Source organism: Physeter macrocephalus, chromosome 10 (assembly GCF_002837175.3).
Source record: "Physeter macrocephalus isolate SW-GA chromosome 10, ASM283717v5, whole genome shotgun sequence".
In the NCBI taxonomy this organism is placed as follows: Eukaryota; Metazoa; Chordata; class Mammalia; order Artiodactyla; family Physeteridae; genus Physeter; species Physeter macrocephalus.
The window spans coordinates 29,504,243-29,529,481 of record NC_041223.1 but is presented as its reverse complement, the minus strand read 5'-3'; the positions used below and the strand labels follow the sequence as shown (position 1 = coordinate 29,529,481).

Below are 25,239 nucleotides of genomic sequence, written 5' to 3'. Positions count from 1 at the left end.
AACCATTCGAGGGAGTGCCGTGACTCTGGTTGGGAAACTTGGCTTTGACTTCTATTCCCAAATCCTCTTATTCATCAACTCTAATGTTTAGTAAACAAGGGTGCATTTTATCCAACTATTATTTATCAAGTAGCTACTATGTGCAGTTATTGGACTGGGTATCAGGGATGCCGTGGGGAGCCAGATAAATTGGGTTTCTGACTGAAAGGAGCTTAAAGGCCAGTAATGACGGCGGTTGGAGAAGGAGGTGGACTTGGAGAAGAAAATAGGAATTACTGTACAGCATGCCAGACGTGACGACGGGAACACTATATCTGGTAGCATGTAAGAGCCCAATCCTAGACAGGGCGTCAGAAAAGGCTTCCCTGCAGGAAGTGACATTTCAGCTGAGAGCTGGAGGATGTGTACGAGTGAGCCAAACAAACAGAAGGAAGAATAGTGTTCCAGGCAGAGGGACAGCATGAGTAAGAGTCCCAAAGGCAAGTGGGAAATGTGTCACTTGCAAGAATTCAAAGAAATTCTCTGCGCTGGAGAGGAGCACGGGGGAGGGGTACACTTAGAGATGAGGGGAGGGGAGCAGGAAGGAGACTAGGGCTGGTCTGGGAGGGCTTTGGCAGCCAAATGAAGCAGCCCTTTGCTTGCTGCTGTGACCAAGTAGGACTTCAAATTCCCTTCCTTATTTTACTTTTGAGGCCAGGGACTCTCAGAGAGTTTAAATGGCTTTCCTAAAATCAAATGACTATGTATTGACAAGGCCACTGTATCTTCTTTGGGTTCCCCCGGAATCAGACCTTGCCACAGGAGTTCATTATTTGGAGGATAAGTGGAGGAAGCACCAGCAAGGAACTGGGAAGGGGAGCAAGAAGAGAAGACTGCTGATAAAAGGTACGTTAGCACGCCAGGTACCAACTGGGCAACTGGGCCTTAATCCATGGGGGAAACTCAACCCAGGCCTTGGAGTTCCTGCACCTGAGGGGGATGGGAGCAGGACACCCCAATTCTGTCCGTTTGGGGTCGAAAGCCATAGTGGGGGTGGGAGGAGATGTTCATTCTCTGGCACTTCCAGTCTATTGTATGGGTGGGCAAAGTGGGCTTCGGGGTCCAAAGAACACTCTCAGGCAAAGGAACACAATGGAGAGATGTAGCCATTTGGAAACTGGTCAGCACGTGTCAAAGTTTCAAGGACGAGGACATGGGCCCAGCACTATAATATCCGATGCATAGTTCCAGGGCCCCTGGCATCTGTGCCCCAAATCTGAGCCCTCACACCACGCCACAGAAGCTGGATTTCACTCGAATTGCCCTTGACTGGCAGCGGATAACACCAGTAAAACCATAGAACCCTCTGGCAGTCTGTGCTGAGGCCTCAGCAACTCTCAGACCCTAGGCCTACATCTCCTTAATCACAGCACAGATGTCCCATAATTCTCTTCACTCTGCAGTATTGATACTGAAGGAAAACATGCCATTTTGAGTGGTCTATTAACTGAAAGTGTCAAGTTTAACTAGGGAAATAAATGAGACTCCACAAAATGAGAATTTAGTGAGGCATAGGTTATTGAACAAGGTCAAGCATTTCACTTTAAACAGCTGGATTTGCTAAGGTAAAATCACCTGGCTTGGGATTTTAGGGGCAATCTGACTCAGAGAATTTTTCCCAAGACGAATGGGTCCTAAGATTGGGGAAACTGATATTTAATGACTTTGGTTGTGGGCTAAAAATTCATAGTAGTCTATCTTAATAACAGTTTTTCTTAGTGAGAGGCTATGAGACAAAAGGCAGGACGGGTTTTGTCCTTCTTTTCCTTCCTGGCTCTGCCCTCACCCAGCATTTAGAGTGGGAGACTGTGGATTTAAATGTCAACAGTGTGGTTCAAGTGTTGAAGGATTTCGTAGTCTAGAAGGAGGCAGACACACAGATGAGGGCACGCTCAGCAATAAGATATGGACGTGGGACAGCCCATCAGCCTTTCTGAATCTCAGTTTCCTCCGGAAGGGCCTTGATGGATGACATCAATGGTTCTCAACCTTGGCTCTCCTTCAGAAGCACTTTGGGGAGCGTTGAAAGAAAACCCATTCCCTGGCCGGCCCCAGTCCCAGAGATTCTATCTAACTGGCTCTTGGGAGGGCCCCAGCAATGGTATTTTTATAAAAGCTCTCAAGGTGATTCTAGTGTGTAGCCAAGATTGGGAACCAGCAGATGATAACTTTCAAGTTTTGGGTAAATGTAGAACTCCTGCTTCTTCTGAAGAGAGTTTGCTCTCTGTGTAATTCAGCAGAAACCAGTAAGCATAGCTGGAAATCACATTCCCCGGTAAAAACATAACGTAGAGGGAAGTAGCACTCTGTGTTAGGTGAGCACATGTTGGCCGGTACTTGGCCCCTGAGTGGATCGCTTACCTCAAGAGGGGGCATAAAACACTCATTCCAGAAAAAACAGGTGCCCACATTTTTTTTCCTCAGAAGAAACATTCATAATGCCAACAACTAATTATCAGACCAAGAAAACAAAAACCGTGAGGAAGCACAGAGGCAGGTTGGCAGCCCCTGAGTTGTACAAACCGCGACTCACTCTTGTTCTATGTTGAAGCATCTTTGTAGCATGTCTCCAAGAAGGCCTTGGTCATTGCTTTGCAAAGGAGAGAAGGCTGTCGTCCTGAAAGGAAAGGGAGTTCTCCAATCTCCTGCGTCCTCTGGTTGGCTTCAGACCACATGTCCAGTGAACTTTCCATAGTGGGAATAGAGAACCCTTGGCTTCCACATCCTTGTTCTGGCTTGTTCACTACACTAACAATCTCTTCTCTTACCGTATAAGGCAATTAAAGGATGAGCTTAGAAGCTGGCATCTTTCCTTTAAAGTAAAAGCCAGAAGCTTACTTCTTTGCTTTCTCTTTTGCTAGTGACAGTTTCCTGTAAAAACAAATTTCTTAATAGTGATGACGTAAGAGACTCTGGAGCAATCTCAGCTCACGGTTAGCTTGGAGGCTTCCCCATGCTCTTCTGAAAGCTTGTCTGTGATATATGGCTGCCAAAACCTCTCCCCTAAGAGCGCCAACCAACATAATGACCTCACCTTGGATGAGTCTGTAATTCTCTGAAGGAACTGATTCTTCCAGAGCATGTTGAGGGGACGAGTTGGCAGCAGGTATAAGTTGCTTGTACTTTTCCCTGCTGGCAGTGAAGCCAGCATTGCGCCATCTAATGCAATGTCTACAAAAAGCCACAGGAACTCCATTCATTCATTCATGCATTCATTCATTTGCCAGGTACATTTACTATTTCATCTTCTACAGCAGGTCCTAGTTAAGAGAACTTTGAAATGTGTACTGATGACTGGGATCACGGGGTTGAATTAGTCAATTGACTGCAAAGGAACCCTCAACTGAAAAGACAGAGATTCATATCAGCCCAGTGAAGATCTGAGTGGGTTAAAACTTGGAGTGACATAACCCCCCAAAACTAACTTCGTAATGTACAGTGTGGGCAGGTAACAAAGGCATTAAAAAATGGGATTCGAGTTTTTCCAGTCAGGTACACTTTTCCATTTAAATCGTATTATTGTTTTATTTGAAGAGCAATGTATGCTCTTAAGGAAAACATAAAAATATGCAGAAATAAGATTTTAGAAGTCACTCTATTCTTACTCCAAATAATGAGCATTACAGCTTATTATATTTTCTTCTGGTCTTTTTTTTTTTTTTTATCTTCATGTATCAATAGCTTTTTGGTAACATACCTATGTGTACATATGTATATACATACGGTAACATATATATGTGTGAATGTATAATATTTAGTGGGCAAGTAAACGTTTATGGGACTTCAGTTTTTTATCTTTACATTGGTGATAATAATAGTACCTACCTCATAGTGGTAAATATCAAACAAGTTAATACAGAAGAGCAGCTAGAATATGCCTTTTGCATACTTAGCATTTTATAAAGACTAGCTATTATTATTTTACTACTATTGTGTAATTGTGCATCCCGCTTTTTTTACTCAGCCTATTATGGGCATTTTCCCATGTTAGGATATACTTATCACAAAATGTCTTTTGTAATGGATGTATAATATTCTGTTGAGTGAAATTATTCTTTATTTTGCAAAGTGACATGTATCCATATTTCATTCCATAAAACTGGGTGGAAGATTTTTTTTTTCGGGCTAAATATACTAACCAAAATATCATGAAATATAACTCAAGTCTTTTTGAATGGGTTTCAGCATCCCTAGTTAAATTTGAATTTTGGATAAATAACAAGACATTTTTTTTAGTGTAAGTATGTCCCAAACGTTGCATGGAATGTATTTATACTGAAAGATTATTTGTTGTTTATCTGAAATTCAAATTTAACTGGGCCATTTGCATTTCTATCTGTTAAATCTGGCAACCCTATGAGTGAGATGAGAAAAAGGGAGAGGATCTGTCTACCCTGCCTAATTGACACTAATTTTTTTCAAAAAAGAAAGTAGTTTTAATTTCTTATGAACAATCTATTACTTGGTAACAGCTTAGCAGAAAATAGAAGTGATAAAGAAATAATAAAGAGAGAAGAAAAGATAAGAAAAATGGACACATGATAGTCTCAAAAAGGGAATCATATTGAAGTAATCATATTGCACCTAACCAAGGTTATTTCAAATGTATAAAACAAAGGAAAGTATTTATGAGTAGCTATTAGTTTGGTGTTTTGAAAGCACTGCAAGCAATTCATTCTGGTTTTGTAAATGATCATCAATACTGTGTGTTTTACATGTCTGTTCTAGGCTTTCAGCTTTTCAGATAGAATATGATTATGTGGCAGCTCAGACCTGAGAAGACTCTTGGGAAATTCTGCTAAGGATTTAACCAATGGCAAAACCATATGCCGACAGTTTCAGGAGCAATGGTACTCATGGTTAAGGAACGGAGACCCTCTCCCTAGGCTCCAGCTGCAGAAGCCTCTCCTAACCATTTGTAGGTGAGTGGGGTCCTGAGAGCAGTTTCCCATAGGTCTTTATACAAGAAGGCATTATGAGATCTCTAAGGTCTGGAAGAATCAAAGGATCATTTGTGAGTAATCTGCTGATATTCAGTGCCTGCTCCAGAATTTGTATACTGGGGGCTTCTTAGAGCTGCAGATGGTTAGAAAGCGGGGCTCAGAGCCTTGTCTTGAAGCTGCCCTTTCAGAGCAAGCCCAACGTCTTTACTTAGATGGCATGTTTATTTGGGGTCGCTGAAGGAGCAGGTGACAAAGGGATGGTGATCGCAGTCTAAATCCTCCCCACCCTCACACACACTCCATGTCATTGGTACTGATGTCATTAGCAATTGGCACGGGGTTTGAAGGATTAGAAGAAAAGGAAGGCTAGTGCTCTTTATTCTTTAGAAGATTAACACTGGGGAGAAACATTTCTAACCAGACTGTATAAATGACATGCTGTCGCCATAGTTTCTCTCATTTTGTTTTCACCCAGAAACATCCATCCAAATGCAAGTCTGACCATGTCTCTTCTGAAGACCTCTTCCTGGCAGCTCACTGGCTGTTAGTCCAAGGCTGGGCATGACAGTGGGTGTGATACAGGTGGCTCTGGCCTGCTGATGACCTCCAGCAGGATCTGCTCCCATCGTGCTTGCCTCCGATGACCTCGCCCATCTAACTCACCGATAACCCTTCTTTGAGTTTTATAGGAAGAGATACTAATTCATGCTTTCATCTGCACCTGTTGTTTTCTTTGCTTCCAAGAAAGCCCTGCCCCGCTTCTTCCTCCACTTTCCCTTCTCCTACAGATTGCCTGGTCACCTCTATTTCTCCTTCAGAACAAGCTCAAATGTCAGTTTCTGCAGGGCCCTCTCTTTAAGACTCCTTGCACCTCCAGGATTAAACCTCTCTCCTTTTTCTATTTCTGCATCCTTCTCACACTTTGTACTGTATCAGATTGTTTGTTCAATTTGTTTATATGTCCTCTTTCATTCATAAGCTTGATGAGAACAGGGTCCAGCTTTTTATTAGTCTCTATTAGTCTCAGCAACTAGACAGAGTCTGGTACATCATAGACAATCATTATTTGTTGCATGAATGAATCCTAGATTTTAGGTTTAGCAATTATTCAATATTCAGTAAATGTCAATTTATTCAATTAAAATAAATTATTCAATACATTTTAGAAAACCTGAACTCCCCAGCTGCACTGTAGGATAAACTTTGTAAATCAGGATGCTCTTCCTCAGTCCATAGCTTTGAGATCCAAAACAGGACCGTGGACAATCATTTTCGCTCCTGGCTGAGTCTTCAATCCTATAATTATTTATGATTCTGTCTTTCAAATTTCCATGATATTCCTATTGTAAACTTCTCAGAAATCTCAATCAGGCAAAGGAAGCAAACGCATTGAAGTCTGATTTAAACTTTTTGGGCCTCTTGGGGCTTCTGGTCAGATTAAGAAAGAAGTTACAGGACAGGCAGATTTAGTAGAGTGCAAGTTTTCTACAGACAGTGGTTAAGACAACACAGTCCGTGATAAAACAGAAACAAGAAAATCCTAGGTCAGAGAACGCTGTAGAGAGTGGCTGCCATCACACCCTCCATCAACATAAGTCCTGCTAATTCTCTGATTCATGTCTCCATTTGATATGAAGTGTTACAGTCGTCTTCTCTCCTTCTTGATCTCACGCATAAATAAATCTTTCCTTGGAAACAGAGAAGTAGATTTCTTGTCAGTACCCCCTCAGAGACTTCACTGAACTGGGAGTGATTCATTCCATGTGGCGTCAAGCCTCTTTGTTTGATTAATGTCTCATTGAAGTTGTACAAGTGACTAACAGATGGGAAAGTTTTCCGGAGAAAGTAAGTTGGTTGCTTGTAAGTTTCTTGAGTCTGTTCGAAGAATCTCTGAGATCCGCTCTTGCTGTGTTTTTCATTTTGATCAGATATTGTTAATTCAAAAATGGCTTAAAAGTACCCTAAAAATTTAGATTTGCTCTTCTCCTGCACGTTTTAAACTAGAGGACTTCTGCCTTTAAACCAATTCTGCAGATCAAGAGAATTTATTAAAATTAAGCAGTAGCCTCTGAATGTGTGACTATTTTATGAGCGTTAAATGGAGTCAACGGAGTTTGCAGTACTTAGAACATGGCTCCTGGATTAAGAAACCTTGAGAATAGGGGTCCTTTTTACTGCTATTGGTATTTTCTTACTGCTCCCTCACCCCCTTATTCAGTTCTGCCCCAAGGCTCTGTTTTGGGTTAATAACACCCTCGCTGGCCTCATTTGGAATAGCATTTCTTAGTGTGAGTCTGGTATTTACTTCCCTTAAAAAAACTGACAAAATATATTTTCCTTCTCTCTTTAAGGACCCCACAAGAGCCCTCCAAAAAAAGGGAGGGGGAGGGGAATTCTAAGTCATCACTGTTAAGAGTAGCCCATTTGTGTACACACATGCACACACATTTAAATCCATGAGTTCATACCGATACCTCTGTTTCTGATGCAACACTGTAGGATGTATTCTACCTAACTTTCCCCTTTCCTGATTTGTAACTCCTTTTTCCAACACTGAGAAACCTTTCTTTCATTATCCACAATAGATTTACTTTTTGTTCAATCCTAATATACAGATAGTTTCAGAATTGCTAACCCACACCCATGAGAGATGCAGTATCCTCGAGTATATCTGTGTACAGTTCTTATTATCTATATAGTTAGTATATAAACAAGATACTATTTCCCAGAGTTACTCAGGTTAATTCTTTCCTTCCCCACCCCCTTCAGTGTGATTTTTTATTCATTTGCACTACACTGAGTTTCACTTGTTAATGTTTGGATTCCATTTTGCCCCTCCTCCCCCATCACCAGGTTTACAGTGTTAGTTACAGTAGGATTGGGATTAAATCAGCCACGCATCACAATTGTTTTGTAACCTCTTCTCTTTGCCATTTCCCTTGCCCCTATTTCCTGGTGTCATTTTCATGAGAGTGTTTAATTAAAAGAAAAACTGGTTTTAAGGCTCCTACCTAATCCTTTTAATTGGGGAGGAGGTTGAAATGAATAGTTAAAGGGCTTTTAGATAAGTAGTGGGTGGGTGAAAGAACAGTGGCCAGGAGCAGAGAGTGATTTATAAAATCGATAATAGAGATTTCACTAGAATTGAGGGTCAGCGATATGTATATTGATTTAACAATAATACAATGAAGAAGGGTCTCATCCTTAACCTCTGACTTCAGTTGTTCTGGTGGGGCTTGATCAGTGCCAGGAAACTCATCCAGCCACGATGCCATTAGGATTAGCAGGCTCTTGCCTAAGTGAGCCTCTGGGATTGGCAGGGTGTCATTCCCCATAAAGTCTAGCTACGTAGTGTATTTCTGCTCATCCCATAGTGTGTTCATTCATTTATTTAATGAATGTCTGTCTACTGACAGACACAGACCTGAGCTCTTATTCTGCATGAAGGACTTTGCAGGAGATGTGCAGTAGCTGGGTCTCTTCTAGTCATCAAGCATCCTTCTGCCTGGTACCACTGTCTCTGTTTTGTGACCATCCTCGATGGTCATAAAATATTTGGGGGCCAAGCAGTTAAAAGTCATGGAATTATGCTCAGAACCAACTATTCAAAGAAAAAGTAAAACCTCAGGTTTTCTGCAAAGGGCGTTGCTTTGAAAATCTCATTTCATACCCTCTCCTACCAACTAGACTTTAGGGAGAGGGCCAGCTACCTACAGGCCTTGCCTTAGTGCTCTTATCCGAAGCAGTTCAAACAGCCCTGCCCAGACATGTATTTGAATCAGTGTAAACAGGGTTCTCCAATTATTGGGGAAAAACAGCCTTGTGGCAGTGCTGGGAAACCATGGGGTGGTAGACCAAGGGTGAGTCATCAGGCAGGTCACAACAAGGCAATACAAATTCTGAAATGTTTGTTTCTTTTGAATGCTATTCCCAGCATAGTAAACAGGACTGCAAAACAATGCCTGCAAACAATAACAATTTCAAAAGTGCCCAAGGTGGAAGTAAGAGAGAGATTATCATAAACACCCAAGTTTAGGGATTTAATGTACACGTGAAGAGGAGGATTCAGTATCAAACTTTATAACCCAGATAGTAGTGGTAACATCAGTTTGTTAGTATCATGTTTCACTGAAAGAAAGATGCACATGTCGACTGAAAAAAATTTTACAGCATGAGAATTGGGAGTTAAGTTTTATTTGAGGCAAAATGAGGACTATAGACTGGGAGATAGCATTTCAGATCGTTCTGAGAAATTGCTCCAAAGAGGTAGAGGGGAATGTCAGTATATATGTGATTTTGGTGAAGGGGGTGTACATGCAATCAAGCACGTATTTTTTGCAGAAGGTTAGTGCTGGTCATGAGGAGCAGACTTCACCGTGAAGGATTTTAGTGCATTTCTAGATACGAGGAGATGCAAGAATTGGGCTCATAAAATCTTCTCCTGAAAATATCTAACTATCTGAAGACCTGTTCTGCCAGTTTTTCCCAGAGCACAGAGTACCTCAGGGGGTGGTGAAGGTCAGCAGCTGCAGCTGCTTATAATTTAATCCTTGTAGAGGTAGATGGCAAGTGCCAATGGCAAGTGCCAATTTGTAGGTGACATATAATATCATCGGATGTTGTATGTGCTTTACGCATTTTATAAATTGGCTTATGGTCTTTGCGGGAGGATCAGGCAGTCTGCCTGGATGAGCTCTCTCTCATACCCTCCCTCTCTCCTTTTCTTTATTTCTTCCTTATAATGCACCAGGGAAAGGAACTCCATTTTGTTTTACCTTGGGGTCTGATTGAAGTGAACATATATAATTGTGCAAGGACTGAACAGTGAATTGAATAATCCTTTCTTCTCAAGGAATAAGACCTCATCTTCTGTGGTTTTGCTGGCAATCTTATTTTTTTTTCTATCTGTTTGACAGTTAAGTTAGTATTTGGAACAATATTCCCAACAGAAAAGTTATTTGTTGTTTCTCAGGGGCTTGCATCAAAAAAAAAAAATGTTATTACAGTCTCTTATTTCAACACTTCATTGTGGGGGAGACCTACCTACCCAGTGGCCTCCAAGGATTAGAAGGAAAGGTGTTTCCAGTTGTCCAGACCTTATCTAAGCATCATCTGAATTATGCAAGGGCCTCACATTATGCATTCAGGTTGGCTCTTCATTGAGGAATAGCTCACATAAGGTTATTGGTATTTCCTGCCCCTGTTAGGCCAAAACGATCGTAATAACAGCTTTTCTGGCTGGATTCAGGTACCTTTGCTTCAAGCCCAGACCAGAATCAGGAAATGAAGAGGCATGTGTGAAGAGGAAAACTACTGGAGTGGAGGTTTGGGGGTGGCGAAAGGGGAATTTCTCAATGTTTTCATGGTATCAAAATGTTCAACATGGATAAGTCATTAGGAAAAAAAAAAAAAAAAAAAGACCTACTCTTAGTGGAAATTACCACTGGTCAGATTCTCCACTGTAACTTCTGATTCTGACACTGTATATGTAGGCCGAGTAGATCTGAGAGGCTGCAAGGTTAGTCTGACTTGTTAAAGTATTTAGTTTCTTTGCAAGTATTTGAGGGCTTATACAACTTGGCAAAAGATCTTCTTTAAGAAAAAGAACACAGATTAGAAACAAAAAATTAGGTACAAAAGTGAATATCTATTTATAATGAGAAAAGAAATACTAAGGATTACAAATTTAAAAAAACTGGCAAATGCCATATATATTACAAAAATCTATAAAAACAACACAATATTTTTATTAGCCTGACACAGCTCTATAATATTCCACTTTTCACATTTCTTGGCTGCATGATCTTCAATTACTTCTTCAGAAGATAACAATTTTGTACTTTTTTCTATAAAGAATGGAGTAATCCACTCTTTATATATGAAAATTTGTTTCATACTCATACCCATATATTTCCAGTGCTATACATGCTTTCTGTATAGGTTACATTCTTTTTATAGAAGCTGGAGGATTTGGCATGCGGGGTGTATGTGTGTTCGTGTGTGTGTGTGTGTGTGTGTGTGTGTGTGTGTGTGTGTATAGGTGGTTGGAGAGGACATGCCTCAAAGCCAGTCCTATATCAGAGGGGCTTGCACTTATGTTACTGTACACATGAGTGACTTTGGACCACATAAATGGATCCTATAAAGCTTACACTATATATATATATTCCGACTCAACTTTTCCTTAGGTGGATTCTAAAGTGCTCAAAGCCATCCAACATGAAGAGAAAGCTGATGGAGGGGAAAGAAACAGTGATTTTTATAATTGTGATTCAATCACCAAGTATGACTAATATGTCTCATTCTTACAGATTTTATAGAAACTTATGACAGTGTAAACACATTGGCAGGCCATTTTCCCTTCCAGCATCTTCGAAGGAGACCATGCAAGAGGAGGGCCCCGACCTTTAACCTTCATTAACTTTACGGTGAATCACCTGTGATGGATGTGAATATGAGCAAGTGACTTAACTCTCTCACCTCACTTTCTATATCTATCTATTTCACTGGATTCTTGTGAGGACCAAATAAGATAAGGGCATGCGATAGCCTGAAAAGGACGGACTCATTTGGCTTTTAGGTTACTCAGTACAAGCCTCAGTTTATTGTCAAGTGGAAGAGTGGTTTGAAAAGTTCAGTATGTGGGACGGTAATTCTGTTCTGGTGATGTATTGTAACTTTTGCCAAGTAATTTCCCATTCTCAGCAATCCAGAAGCACCAGAAAATAAAAAGTTTGGTGGAGCCAGTGAGGAGAGGACTCGAAGGTTTTGGAACTTGTTGCCAGTCTGGTGAGGTAGCATGTCTCTTGGCTAGTGCTGGTCCTAAAGGTGTATCTTGGGTGGAGATTTTTTATGGATGCAGGAAAGCTTCCAGAGTCTGAGGGGATTTCCAAAGAGGAGAGAGAATTTTATTCTAGCAGGACTGAAGGAATTCAGAATGGGGCCTTTATTGTTGGCAGATGTGATGATGGTGAATATTGAAGGGACACAGATAGAGCCAATCCTTCTGCTGAAGGATAATGAGTAAAAGACACATTTAAGGAATGCATGTCAACCACAAATGAGATTTCTTTTACCTAAGCCAACTTTGAACTGACTAGTGAACACACACACACACACGCGCGCGCGGAGTTTTATTTTCCACTTTGGTCCAACACAGTGAGGTTGACCCAACCTCTTACCCTTCCATGCTTCTAAGCACTCTACTTGGTGCTTTATAAATCATTGTCTTTCATCAACAAAACACCTTGGCACACCTTGTATCTTTGACCTCTTTTCAGGATATGCGTCTTCTAGATCTAACTGAAACTTTGTTTTCCCCTCAGGACATCGATTCTTGTGCATCCCTCCCAAGTTGGGGTGGTTTCTCCCATATCTTGTATACCCTTGGGCCTGAAGATGGAGTAGCTGTTTCTCTATCCTTACTGCCAATTCCAAATAGTTTCTCTTTCTTAGTTTTCTTTGAGATTCCAGAATTTGTCCCACATGACCCCCACCCGTTCCTTTGTGTCTACCTGACTGCAATGTAGCCTGCTTATCAGTAGGTGTTGTCTCCTCCCCTCGGTACCTAGAAGAGCACCAGGTACCTAACAGGCTTTCAATCAGTATTGGAAAGAAGGAACACAGAGAATAAAAGAAAGAGAGAAAAACACGTGTTGGGGAGGTACCTGTTCCCTCTTGCCTTCATTCAGATCTGCAGCCTTCTTGGATCAGATGCATTAGTTCCCCCAACCCAGATCATGCCCAGTCCCATTTTCATGGCTTTGTTTCTGTGTTCTGTGTTCTGCACAATCTAATACGTCAGACCCCGCCCCTCAGCATACCTTTGTAATTTTCTCTCTCTTTTTTTTTTTTTGCGGTACGCGGGCCTCCCACTGCTGTGGCCTCTCCCGTTGCGGAGCACAGGCTCCGGACACGCAGGCTCAGCGGCCCCGTTGCGGAGCACAGGCCCCGGACACGCAGGCTCAGCGGCCATGGCTCACGGGCCCAGCCGCTCCGCGGCATGTGGGATCTTCCCGGACCAGGGCACGAACCCGTGTCCCCTGCATCGGCAGGCGGACTCTCAACCACTGCGCCACCAGGGAAGCCCAGCCCTGTAATTTTCTCTTTTAAAGCAGCTCACATCCGATGTCCTTGAGAGAACGTTCACTGGCTGTTGGAGTCAAGCCAACTTCTTTCCTTTGCCTCATGTTATACTTGGAGATAAATACTTCTATACAGTACTTACCATCGATTTTGGCAATAATTGTACTTCAAGTGTGATAGGAGCCTTAGGTTTGTTTATTCAGTGAATCCAATTAACTTTAAATTAACTAAATTCAATTAATTCAATTAATTAAAGTTACCTTTAGGGCCGAGATCATTCCTTATTCTTCTTTTAGATTCCTTACCATGCCTAGCCCTGTGCTGGATACATGGCTTAATAAATATATATTAATCTATTGATAACAATCACATGGCAATCAAAAGCAAAATGTTCCACTAATTTTTAAAGATACAGTATGTGTGTGAATTCCCTGGCGGTCCAGCGGTTATGACTCAGCATTTCCACTGCCGGGGCCCGAGTTTGATGCCTGGTCGGGGAACTAAGATCCTGCAAGCTGTGCGGTGTGGCAAGAAAAAAAGAATATGTGTGTATATACATACACATAAATGGAATATACTTTTATATCCACTCAAGAAAGACATAAGTAAAGGTAAATAATTACTGGAATTATCTTTACCGTTATAGAAAAGTCAACAGAAGCTCAGTGAATGCTGACCCAGTTTACATCCATTTGGGGAGGAAGGGGTCCCTATAAGTGTGTGATGTAGTCTTGGCTCTGAGGACCAGAGGCTCTGACCATCCCTAGGATGTGTCCTCACTGTGATGGTGGCCAGAACACCAGCACTGGCAGTGACCTGCTTCTCTGCTGGCTGGGCCACAGTCAAAAATCTGGCCGTCTTAGGATGTCCCATGGAGTTAGAGCCACTTCCTGTTTCACCAACTGGATGACTTTAGTGAACTTCCAGTATTTGAGGGCCGGGGCATACAGGAATTAGAAGGAAGGAGGCTGAGCAGCAATTAGTTTTGGTGAAAGGAATAAGAACCCAAAGTATCGGGCCATCCTTGAGGGACTGTGCTTCCTCTGAAAGGGCTGGCCATGATGAAAACCCAGGAGGCCTTCTAGTTCTGAAGAATTGGACATTGCAGTTCTGGGAGAATTGGAATTGCTCCCTTTTACTTGATTTCTAGAAAATCTGGAAATTAAATTCTACTATCTGCTGAAAATTTTGGTGAAGAATTATCTATTAAAAATATATCTACTCTCTTACTTTCTACTTTCCTAAGCATATGCTGTAAGAAGAACAGAATACCGACATTGCTGAGTTGACAAGAAAGAATGCAGAATTTCTTACCCAGATCTACTCCCCTATTACATACTTGTATTTTGTGGGACTTACTCTTTTATCCGCACGAAAAACACTGGACATTCACATGTTCCAATAAGACAGAAATAAGCCAAAATCAAATGCCAAAGTGGTAACAAAGCAATGATCAGATATGGTCTCTAAAACTAACTTTAAAATATATTTTAAGACATTTTACCTGTTAAAGGAGATCTTCAGAATGCTGGTATATCAGTTGGAAGGAAATCTGTAATAATTAGATTTTCTCTAATTGATTCTTTTCCTCATCACTGCTTCTAGCCTTGTATACCGTATCTTCAAAGGCAATGGTCTCCGAGTTCCTGCTATCGTTAACAAAGTACTGCAAACGGGGTGACTCAAGAGAAATATATCGTCTTACAGTTCCGGAGGTTAGAAGTTCAGGGTGTTGGCAGGGTTGGTTCCTTCTGAGAGCTGTGAGGACAATCTGTTCCATGCCTCTCTCCTAGCTGCAGGTAGTTTGCTGACGCCTCACTTCCTTCACACAGCATTCTCCCTGTCTGCATGTCTGTCTCTATGTCCAAATTTTCCCTTTTTACAAGGACACCATATTGGATTGGGGCTCACTTTAATGACTTTATCTTAACTGTTTACTGCCACCTTTTTTATTTCTTTCTTTTTTTGGCCGCACTGCGTGGATTGCGGGATCTTAGTTCCCTGACCAGGGATCAAATCCTTGCCCCCTGAAGTGGAAGCATGGAGTCCTAACCACTGGACAACCAGGGAATTCCTCATCTTAACTGTTTATATCTACAAAGACCCTATTTTCAAATAAGGCATATTCTGAGATACTGGGGGTTAAGACTTTAACACATCTTTTCGGGGGGGACACAGTTCAACCCTTAACAATCCATATTTATACCCAACCAATAATCATTTTGAAGGGCAAGCAATGCTCTCACAGCTGTTGTTCATGGTGTGTGTCTTCCTTGCTATATGTCCAGGTATTTCAGTGAGGTTGGTGATGTTGGTTTTCTAAAGAGAGAAAGGTTGAGGTGTCTATAAATGCGACCTCCAAGTTCAGATGACTGGTGCAGGGGAGAGTATTGTCGAAACAGAAGTTCAAGTGCATTTGGGATTACTTGGCCAGCGCCTGTGAGAGTAAACACCCCTTTATGTATCATATGAGTTCCATCCCATTCCATTACCAACATGGGTGAAAAGCAAGGGAAAGAGTGATGTTATGGGGGGAAAAAAATTCTAAGAAATCTTAGCTTGATTCGCAAGTGTTATAACCTTGATATCTTTTCAAAACTTTTATCGTCGGGTGATTGTTGATCACAACTATGCGTGGAAAATCTACCAGTAATAACATGCACAGCGTACAAAGGACTCCTTTTTGCTTCTCTGGATTCTGCCCTTGATTAGTTGCTCATCACTTATCCCTGCCTAAGGCATAGTGGATGATAGCATCCATCCAAATGACTTAACTAATAACAAGCATCATGCTGGGCATGGTGAGATAACTCAGAGATGAAGATGAATATCAATTGAGAAGGCTGTTCCTAAGGTAGATGCCGGATAAATCGGCACTGAAATGTAGGTGCTGAGTATACTGTGGGTTCACTGAAATTTTTCCATTTTGCTGTATGTTGGAAAACTTCTATAATAAAATGTTAAGGAAAAAAAAATCAGATAAAGCAACCGCCATGGATAACTTATTTAGAGTGAAAGAGCAAGGTCAGTTAGCATCCATTTGTTGTAAATATAGAGAACATTTAGGCATACAGAGATTGGGCCAGTTTTAATTCTCTTGGTGATGGCTGGGTAAACAAAGCATCATAATTTCTGATTTAGATATCTTCTCATTTTAAATTACTGGGATGCGGTAAGCAGTCTTCTTGCCTTGTTTTACTTTGTTTTATGTAATTATTAGCTGCCAGATCCTATCAATCTAACATTTTAAAAAACCAGCCTATCCCTATTTCTAATTCTCCATTTATTTGTGTCCTTGGTATGATTATGAATTTGATAGCCAGGTACAGTAAGATGTACCTAAAGTAGGGCCTTCCTACGTTGTGAGCTATCTTTCCTTCAGTTCTAAAGCAGGGTCTTTAAGCACACGGTTTCTAGAGTCAGATTTCCTTGTGTATTAGAATCTCAGCTCAGTGGGACTTTGGGCAAATTACTTAAACTTTTTGTGCCTCATCTTAAAGTACAGACAGAATTAGTTCCTGCATCATATGACTGTTGGTTCCCATAGTAAGGGCTCAATAAATTTAGCTATATCTCTAGAGAAGGCTTATTTTATCTACCACCCTTCTCTGTCTCTGTCTCTGTCTTTCTCTGTTTCTGTCTCTACTCTCTCTCTCTATTTCTTTATCTAACCAAACCTATTTCTCCCAGGTCAGGGGTCTGCTGAGAAAAGAGGTCTTCCTCCTATCCTACCAGTGACGTTGGGTGGCTTTCACCGACCCCATTCTATTCCCTATCCTTTATGAAAAGCAGCCTTCTTTGTTTATGGAACACCCTTGGCATCCATTTGTGTCTGTCTATGTCACAGATAACTGTTTCCTTTATGAACCTTTTTTTCACCAGCACTATTTTTTCCTTCACCTCTCTGACGTTTTCTGCAACCGGATCCCGAACTTCATCTGCCGTCTGCTGGTCTATATCAAGTTTCTTCAGATGTCAGGTGAAACATTTAGTCAAATCTCTTACTTGACAAGCAATCAATCCACAAATATTTATATTAGTGTCCTTATGTTCAAGCCACCAAAAACTGCACTCCTCTTTTCTTCATAAAACCAACATTTAAGTAAATCATGATAATAACAACAGTAAAAATAATAATCTCCAGTAAGTTAAACTGGTTTATGCGTAGACACAGATTTTTAAAATGCAAATTACAAAATGTCTAACCAATATGCTTGTGACCCATATGTAAGCTAATGAAACAGTTAAAGATCCAAATGGTAACAGCACGAGATGTTGCTACACCTCCCTATCATATAACCCAGGAGGTTGACATAGAATCCTTGTTTGGGGGAAGGCAAGGAGTTAGAAAATAGAGAAAGGAATTTACAGTGGTGATGAAAGGGCCTCGTGGGTATCCCTCAGTTAAAGATAATGGTTTTCTTACTATTTTCTTTGGAGGCTTACGCTGGGCTGTAATGCCTCAGAAACACATTCACATTGTTAACATGAATAATAAGGTCCTGACTAAAAAAATCCTATTCGTTTTCAGGAGACCACTGTCAGAGGTAACTGATACTGTGGTTATGGTCCTGTGTTCAAAACACACAAACAGGGACTTCCCTGGTGGTAAGGTGGTTAAGAATCCGCCTGCCAATGCAGGGGACACAGGTTCGATCCCTGGTCCGGGAAGATCCCACAAGCCGCAGAGCAACTAAGCCCGTGCGCCACAACTGTTGAGCCTGTGCTCTAGAGCCCATAAGCCAAAACTACTGAGCCCAGCGCCGCAACTACTGAAGCCTGCACACCTAGAGCCTGTGCTCTGCAACAAGAGAAGCCACCACAATGGGAAGCCCGCGCACCACAACGAAGAGTAGCCCCCGCTCGCCGCAACTAGAGAAAGCCTGCACGCAGCCACGAAGACCCAACGCAGCCAAAAACGTAAATAAATAAAGATACAAATGTTTTAAAAAATTTATTAAAAACACACAAGCACACACGCACAGACACAAACAGGGTCCCTGTACTCACCTCCCACATTTGGGACCACGATGGGAAGCCCGCGCACCACAACGAAGAGTAGCCCCCGCTCGCCGCAACTAGAGAAAGCCTGCACGCAGCCACGAAGACCCAACGCAGCCAAAAACGTAAATAAATAAAGATACAAATGTTTTAAAAAATTTATTAAAAACACACAAGCACACACGCACAGACACAAACAGGGTCCCTGTACTCACCTCCCACATTTGGGGTCTGAGGACTGTCTACTACATTAGAGGCATCTGGAGTGTGGCTTTCAAAGGCAAATTCAAATCCAACAGATGATTATAATGTGTCTTAGAGTCTGAGAACCACCGTCTTCCGGACCTTGCGCAAGAAAAGGACCCATTTCCCATCTGGCAGGACTACATAGTAAAGTTTGAGTTACTCAAGAAAATGTCCTAATATGAGATGTTATACGCACATCACTAACTTTAGTTAAACTTTCAGATATCCTATCGTTTCTCAAAATCGGTTTTATAGTAGTGGCAATAAGATTAACTTTAAAAAACAATTCCCTGGAAATAAAAAATAACAGTAACTGTTCAGCTCAATCTTAAGGGTGTGATTCAATCCTTTCCTGGAAGCCGATGAAGCTCTCATCACGGACCAAAACCAAGCTGGACACAGTGGAGCTTCCAAAAGTGGAGTCATCCCAGGGGAAGGGACGGCCTTGGTCATGTCAATAAAGTGTTCTAATTCCTGCTGGTTAGTTGAACACTGCAGACAATGGAAGGAGGATGCTGGATAAAGGAATCAATGTCTTCTTGGTGTAAGGCCTCGCTAAGCTCTTTAGAGAATTTACTCCTTCAGGGCTAAGGAAAGGCCCATTTCTTCCCTGTGAACTGGTGAAGAACTTTCACGAAATGCAGGCCCAGAAAGCCCCACCCCACCTGTGTGTGATGAGGGAGCAGGGCAGCTCTGCTACTGGTACCACCTTGAGTCAATAGTCCCCCGCTCCTTTCCTGCCAGGCTTCCCTGTCTTTCAGAACAAGCTATCTTCAGAAAAGTGACCTTAAGAAGTCCCTTTGCTCTACGGTACTACATCACATAGTCTGCACAAATAAAATGCTTAGCTCTCTTTTTGTCCCCAAAATGGCCATTTGGGGACTTGGACATTTAGGAATTTATTTGAAGTGCCTAGGATAGAGGTCAGTTTAGTTAATTAGGAGATTAGTTCTCTTAATTCTGTTAGTCTGTTAATAATAATTTAAATTGTTATTTTTTCTGTTTTCTGCACATAACACCTCTTCAATCTGCATTTTGTGCTACAGCTTGAACTGTATCAGGTTCAACTCTCACTGAGAGTCATTTAGGGAGTTTTGAGGAATTACAACACCCAGGCCACATCATGGGAGAGAGTTTGATTCTATGTAAGGTAGGGCCTGAGCATCGTAATTTTCAAAGCTTCCAGGTGCTTCATAAAATCTCTAACCTCAAAGCTTGGGAGAATTTAACCTCTATAAATTTTATCTCTATAAAGCCCAATACATGTAACAACTGTGATGCTTTTGCAGTTAGCTTACATTTGATTGGTTTGGAACTTTAGAGCAAATCTATGTCCACAGAGCCAGTTGAAGCTGTGAAACCTCCATCTTGCCACATATGTTTATGTCCATTCATAAGCAAGGTTAATAACTTTCATGAGAGCTAGTGTCTGTTCCCGTGGGTTGAACGGGAGACACTTGCATTTATCAGCTGCAATCACTTAACCACTGCACCTTTACCATGAAAGCTGAGGGGGCAGGAGTGGGAGAGCAGGAATCCAAAGCAATCATTTCTGACATCCATTTAAAGCCAAAGTCATAGAGGAAAGTAATTGGATTGAATGGAAATAGAGTTTTAGAATGAAAGTCCATGATTTGATTTACCTAATTCAGTTAAACTTACACTTTAGATCGTCTCATTTAAATTGCCTGTGTTTCCATTTATACTTTGAATCCCTGGCCTTTACTCGGAAGGCAAAGTTTTCCTAACATAAAGTAATGGAGGTCTGTTCACCTCTCCTTCAAGGTCGTCGCTGTCAGCCAGGCCCAACTGACACAGGTCCTTCCAAAGGCAATCTCTTTCACTGCTGTGTTGGTTGAGTCATAGAATGTGAGCTCCTGAAGGGACTTGAAAAGTTCTAGAGCTGCCCTGGTCTCTCTCTAGCTGCAGTGTGAAGGCTCCACATTCTCAGCCTCTGGGAGTTTTGGTAGCTATGGGAGCCAGCATCACCTGTGCAGCAGGATACAGCCTCTCAAGGGCACCCATCATTCCCGAGGGCAAAAGCCATGGGGATTTTGACAACACATGAGATGAGAACTAAATGTTCATTTCCAGAATGAAAACCAGTCTTGCAGTCCAACAAGATACTTTATCCCAACCACAAAAACCAGATAAATGGAACCAACTAGTTAGAGCTCGTGATTAGCTAGGTTGATGACATGGCGAATTCCTCCTGACCCGCACTGGAACATCCCTTGGCCTTAGTGTTTCCCTTGAAAGAAGGAAGTGTGGCGGAGCAGCCTGCGCTGGTAAGCTAACGCCTCGGCGGGCAGGGGGCGCCCCCACTGTGGCTGGTGGAGGCCCCAGGAGAGGATGAAGTAGGCAGCAGTCCTCCTCAGAATCTCTCACTCATTTGCTCTCAGTAAAGCAGGAATGACTGAAGTCACAAAACAATGCATTTCATGATAGGATAGATAATAATGACACAATCCCACTGCAGGAGGGAGTCAGGCTTTCTTGCTTCTCAGCACGCTCACTCCCAGCGGAAGTCTGAAGCTACTGTCTTCAAGCCCTCTGTTCACTTCATTCCTCGTATTCCTTTGAGATTGTCAGAAAATCTGTGCTGTGTAATTAATAATAAATAGATATATTGTTACCTTTCACTAAGAGCAATATTATTTGGGGACATATTTTTGTATCAATTTAAACACACACATGTCACCATTTATACTTCGTAGTGTAATGGTCTGCTTTCTCCACTTTTGTTATTCTTCTCCAATAACTTGTGTCCCTATAATGAAGCATTAAATTATGATTATTTATTCACTCAGCATAACAGGCAAGACAGCAATATAGATAGCAATCAACTCAATAGGTGTTTATTGGGTAATGGCTTCATTTAAAGCACCGAGCCCAGTTACTGGGGTGAGTACGAAAATGTTCAAGACGTAAATCCTCTCCCGAGGGCTTCTATTTTAGTCAAGGAGATTAAGCCACAGATACAAATAACTAAGTCAAAGTAGAAAGAGGCAAATGTGAAATACAAAGAAAGTGTCGTAAGCTTTCTGAGGATAGTCAGTTAATGTCTGACCTGGGTCCAGAGTGAGGGGGAGTGTCAGGGAGTGTCCTCTGGAGGGGATGCTTTTGGCGCTGAGTTCTGAAGGAGGTGAGGAGGATTAGGACAAGTCCTGGGGGATGGGTAGAGGTGGGGTGCCCCAGGTAGTAGAAATAGCGGGGGCTAGGCACAGCCCTAGGAAAATACCGAGCACTTTCCGGAGCCATAGATTAGCTGTTCGGTTGTGACAGAGAGCACACATCTGAAGGTGGTGAGAAGTAAGTTCTGCCAGAGTGAGATCCTGAGGGCACTTTGGTGTCAAGCTAAGGAGTTTGAACGTTACCAGTTTAGCTGCCCAGTTTCAGAGAGAAATGGATTGAGTCTTTCCAGAGCAAGGAATACCCTGGCAGCCTTGGCCCTTCCCAGTTTGCACCAGGTGTATCTGTGGTGAGCTCCGAACACCTGGCTGTCCTGAGTCACATCTGCCCGGACACCCACATGACCATCTGGGTCTGCAGCTCTGCCCTCAACCTCAGGCCACTGGAATGTGACTCCAGCATCCGTCTACATCTTCCTGGGGGGGACATGCTCTTGTCCCACTCTCCTGTGTCCAAATCAGCTGCTGGCTAGGACTCTAGAGCAGGAGTTAGGTGGGGCATTCAAAGCTAGTGTTTCTGGTTCTTTCCACTGTACCACAGCTGCCTCCCATGATTTACTCTCCTAATGTCATATAAATGTGTAAGCCTCTAAGAGCAGGAAGGGGAATGTTCATCTTGCTAGTGCTTCTCAAAATTTGCTTTTTGCTTTAGAGACATTTAAATAGCCATATCAGAAGAACTATCAGTTGAAAGACACTTTTAAGGCAATCATTCATGAATACTTGTTTGAATAAATGAATACATTGAATGCTTCCTATATTATAGACACTGTGCTAAACTAAAGAATTAATAATAGCTTTTAGTATCAGTGAAGCAAAAACATGCTTAACATCAAAACGTAGTCCCCTTATATTACCGTTTATGGTTGCAAATTAAATGAAACATGTTTAGAAGTCTTAACACATGGCACAAAGTAGTGTCTAGCTATTATTACCATTTTAACTCTATACACTGTCAACTGTCTGGCTCAAAAAGGTGATAGTGAGAGATGATCTATTTTGCCTCTCAGTTTTAGGTTTTAATGCTTTTAACCATCAAACTATTGACACACATTTCTTGAAAAGCTCAGAGATTTGGTTTCTTCAAAGTTATGACAACCATTGCAATGTGCCCTAATATAGGTACTCTGGTTGCTAAGGACGGTATAAATCAGGCTAAAAAATGAGCTGATGACAACTGTCATTTTATTTTCCTTTAGTTTGGTCACTTGGAGGGAAAAAGCAGCTTAGGAGATGTTTGGGCTTGTGTCTGAGACATTGGAACAACATTCTGAAAATGAATCAGTCCGTGTGGTGATACCAACCCTGTATGGTGAACTTCTGGACTGATCTGCCATCCAGCAGCTGTACTGCACTGTTATTCATGGGAACATGGTTGCAAATCCTTGTGATAAAGAAACTTCCATGTCTTCTGTTCCCTATTCAGAGCACTGGAAATATCCCTCCTTCCTAGAGATTGTAGCATACAGCCTTGCCCTTGATCATGAGCAGAAATAAATGGTCTCAGCATAAAAGTTGATTGCCACCACCACAAGATTTTGTGTCAGTCATCCAAGGACAACATAGCTATACAATAAAATCTTTTTTTTTTTAAAGGAAGTACTTTTTAAAAAAAATTAATTAATTAATTTATTTATTTTGGCTGTGTTGGGTCTTCATTGCTTTGTGCAGGCTTTCTCTAGTTGCGGCGAGAGGGGGCTACTCTTTGTTGTGGTGTGCAGGCTTCTCATTGCGGTGGCTTCTCTTGTTGCGGAACACAGGCTCTAGGCACGCAGGCTTCAGTAGTTGTGGCACACGGGCTTAGTTGCTCGGTGTCATGTGGGATCTTCCCAGAACAGGGAACCCGTGTCCGCTGCATTGGCAGGGGATTCTTAACCACTGCACCACCAGGGAAGCCCTATACAATAAAATCTTAATACAAGCCTAGAGAGTTTTGAATCTATACTTAGAGACATCATAAACACGAAAGATTATCATGTCAAAGAAGGTAATTTTCACTGAGGAAATGACGTTTAATCTCGGTGTTTTATTCGTAGCCTTAATGTCATTTGAGCATGTTTTACACAAAGTCGTAGGGGGAGAAAAAGAGTCAAGAAATTAATTTTGAGCTAAGTATACCAGTGAATAAATAAATTGGAAAAAAAGTGAGTTAATTTTAACATCAGAAGACTCACCCAATTTGTCTTGTACAATAACAACAAAAAGACAAATATATCATGTCAGGCTGAGTATGAAGTTGCAAGAGCTTGTCATTTCCATTTTTTAACAGAGGAAGCAAATGTGTCTGCCTTACTCAGTTTTTTCCCAACTTCAAGTTTTCAACTTTAAACAAACATTATGGAGACTTGCTGACTCACAGCACCTGCCTTTTTCTTGGCTCTTCAATAACCAAGAATGGCGTCACCATGAGAGTGGACAAACGACCCATGCAAGTTATTTACACACCAAGTCAAATAATCGTATACATTTATATCTGTTAATTGACAAAGTTTGCATGAGATCATCTCGAAAGAAGAATTGTTTTTAGAATCCTAAACCAAATGATCAATCCAGCAACAGTTTTTAGATTTGCGAGTGAAGCCTCACCCCTGGCAGGTTAGGTACACGTTCTCATACTTTCATAATACTTCAGATTTATATTAGTATTGCTGGTACCACCGCACTTAGTATTTATTGGCTTAAGGATCTCTCTCCCCAGTCATGTGAATTTCTTGAGGCTTGACTGTCTTACCCATATTGGTTTCAGTAAGTGGACCAAAGGCTATATTAGCCAGCAAATAGAAGATTCCACGCCAGGGCACAGACATCTGTGATTTCTTTGTCAGAGTGGGGACTAAGAAGGAAGCATCCAACCTGGTCATCTATAGTGAGGAATACAGGCGTCAGACTGAGTGAAGACAAGCACAGTTATTTACATGACGTGGATGCAAAACTAACGGGGAGACAGGGAACCACTACAACAGCTTCCTAACTGCTGCTTCCAATCCTTTCCTATGTTGTTGTCCAGTGAGCTTTTTACCACATTTTTTTTTCTTTTCTTTTTTCTTTCTTTCTTTTTTTTTTTTTTGGCCGAATAGCTCAGCTTGCAGGATCTTAGTTCCTCATTATTTACATGACGTGGATGCAAAACTAACGGGGAGACAGGGAACCACCACAACAGCTTCCTAACTGCTGCTTCCAATCCTTTCCTATGTTGTTGTCCAGTGAGCTTTTTACCACATTTTTTTTTTTTTTTTTTTTTTTGGCCGAATAGCTCAGCTTGCAGGATCTTAGTTCCTCAACCTGGGCCCTAGGCAGTGAAAGCACAGAGTCCAAACCACTGGTCCACCAGGGAATTCCCCACAGTGAGCTTTTAAAACTATGTCTAATTAATTCACTTCTCTGCTTAAAACCCTTTACTGCATCCAAGGATACTTGGGATGCCCTCTCCTGCCAATGAGGCCTTGAGTGATATGGCTCTTCTCCTGTCACCTGCCAGTTGGACCAACTCTCTCCTTCATCCATCAGGGTTGCTGTCTTCTGGTTCATCAAAACAGACAGCTCCTCCTGCCTCAGGGCCATTGCCTCTGCTCTTCCTCCTGCCTGAATCAGAGAGCCGAAGCAGCATGCCAGACCTCTGGTGGCGCAGTGGGTAAGAATCCGCCTGCCAATTCAGGGGACATGGGTTCCAGCCCTGGTCCGGGAAGATCCCACAGGCCTCCAAGCAACTAAGCCTGTGTGCCACAACTACTGAG

General features: G+C 41.9%; 1 long non-coding RNA gene across 1 annotated transcript; it reads left to right on the top strand.

The window, feature by feature from the left end:
* The first annotated feature begins 561 nt into the window (after nucleotides 1-561).
* Nucleotides 562-7,261, top strand: LOC102987930 (uncharacterized). Its single transcript, XR_447475.3, has 3 exons — nucleotides 562-885; nucleotides 4,768-4,961; nucleotides 5,458-7,261. It is a non-coding gene; the product is annotated as an uncharacterized lncRNA (long non-coding RNA).
* Nucleotides 7,262-25,239: the final 17,978 nt, after the last annotated feature.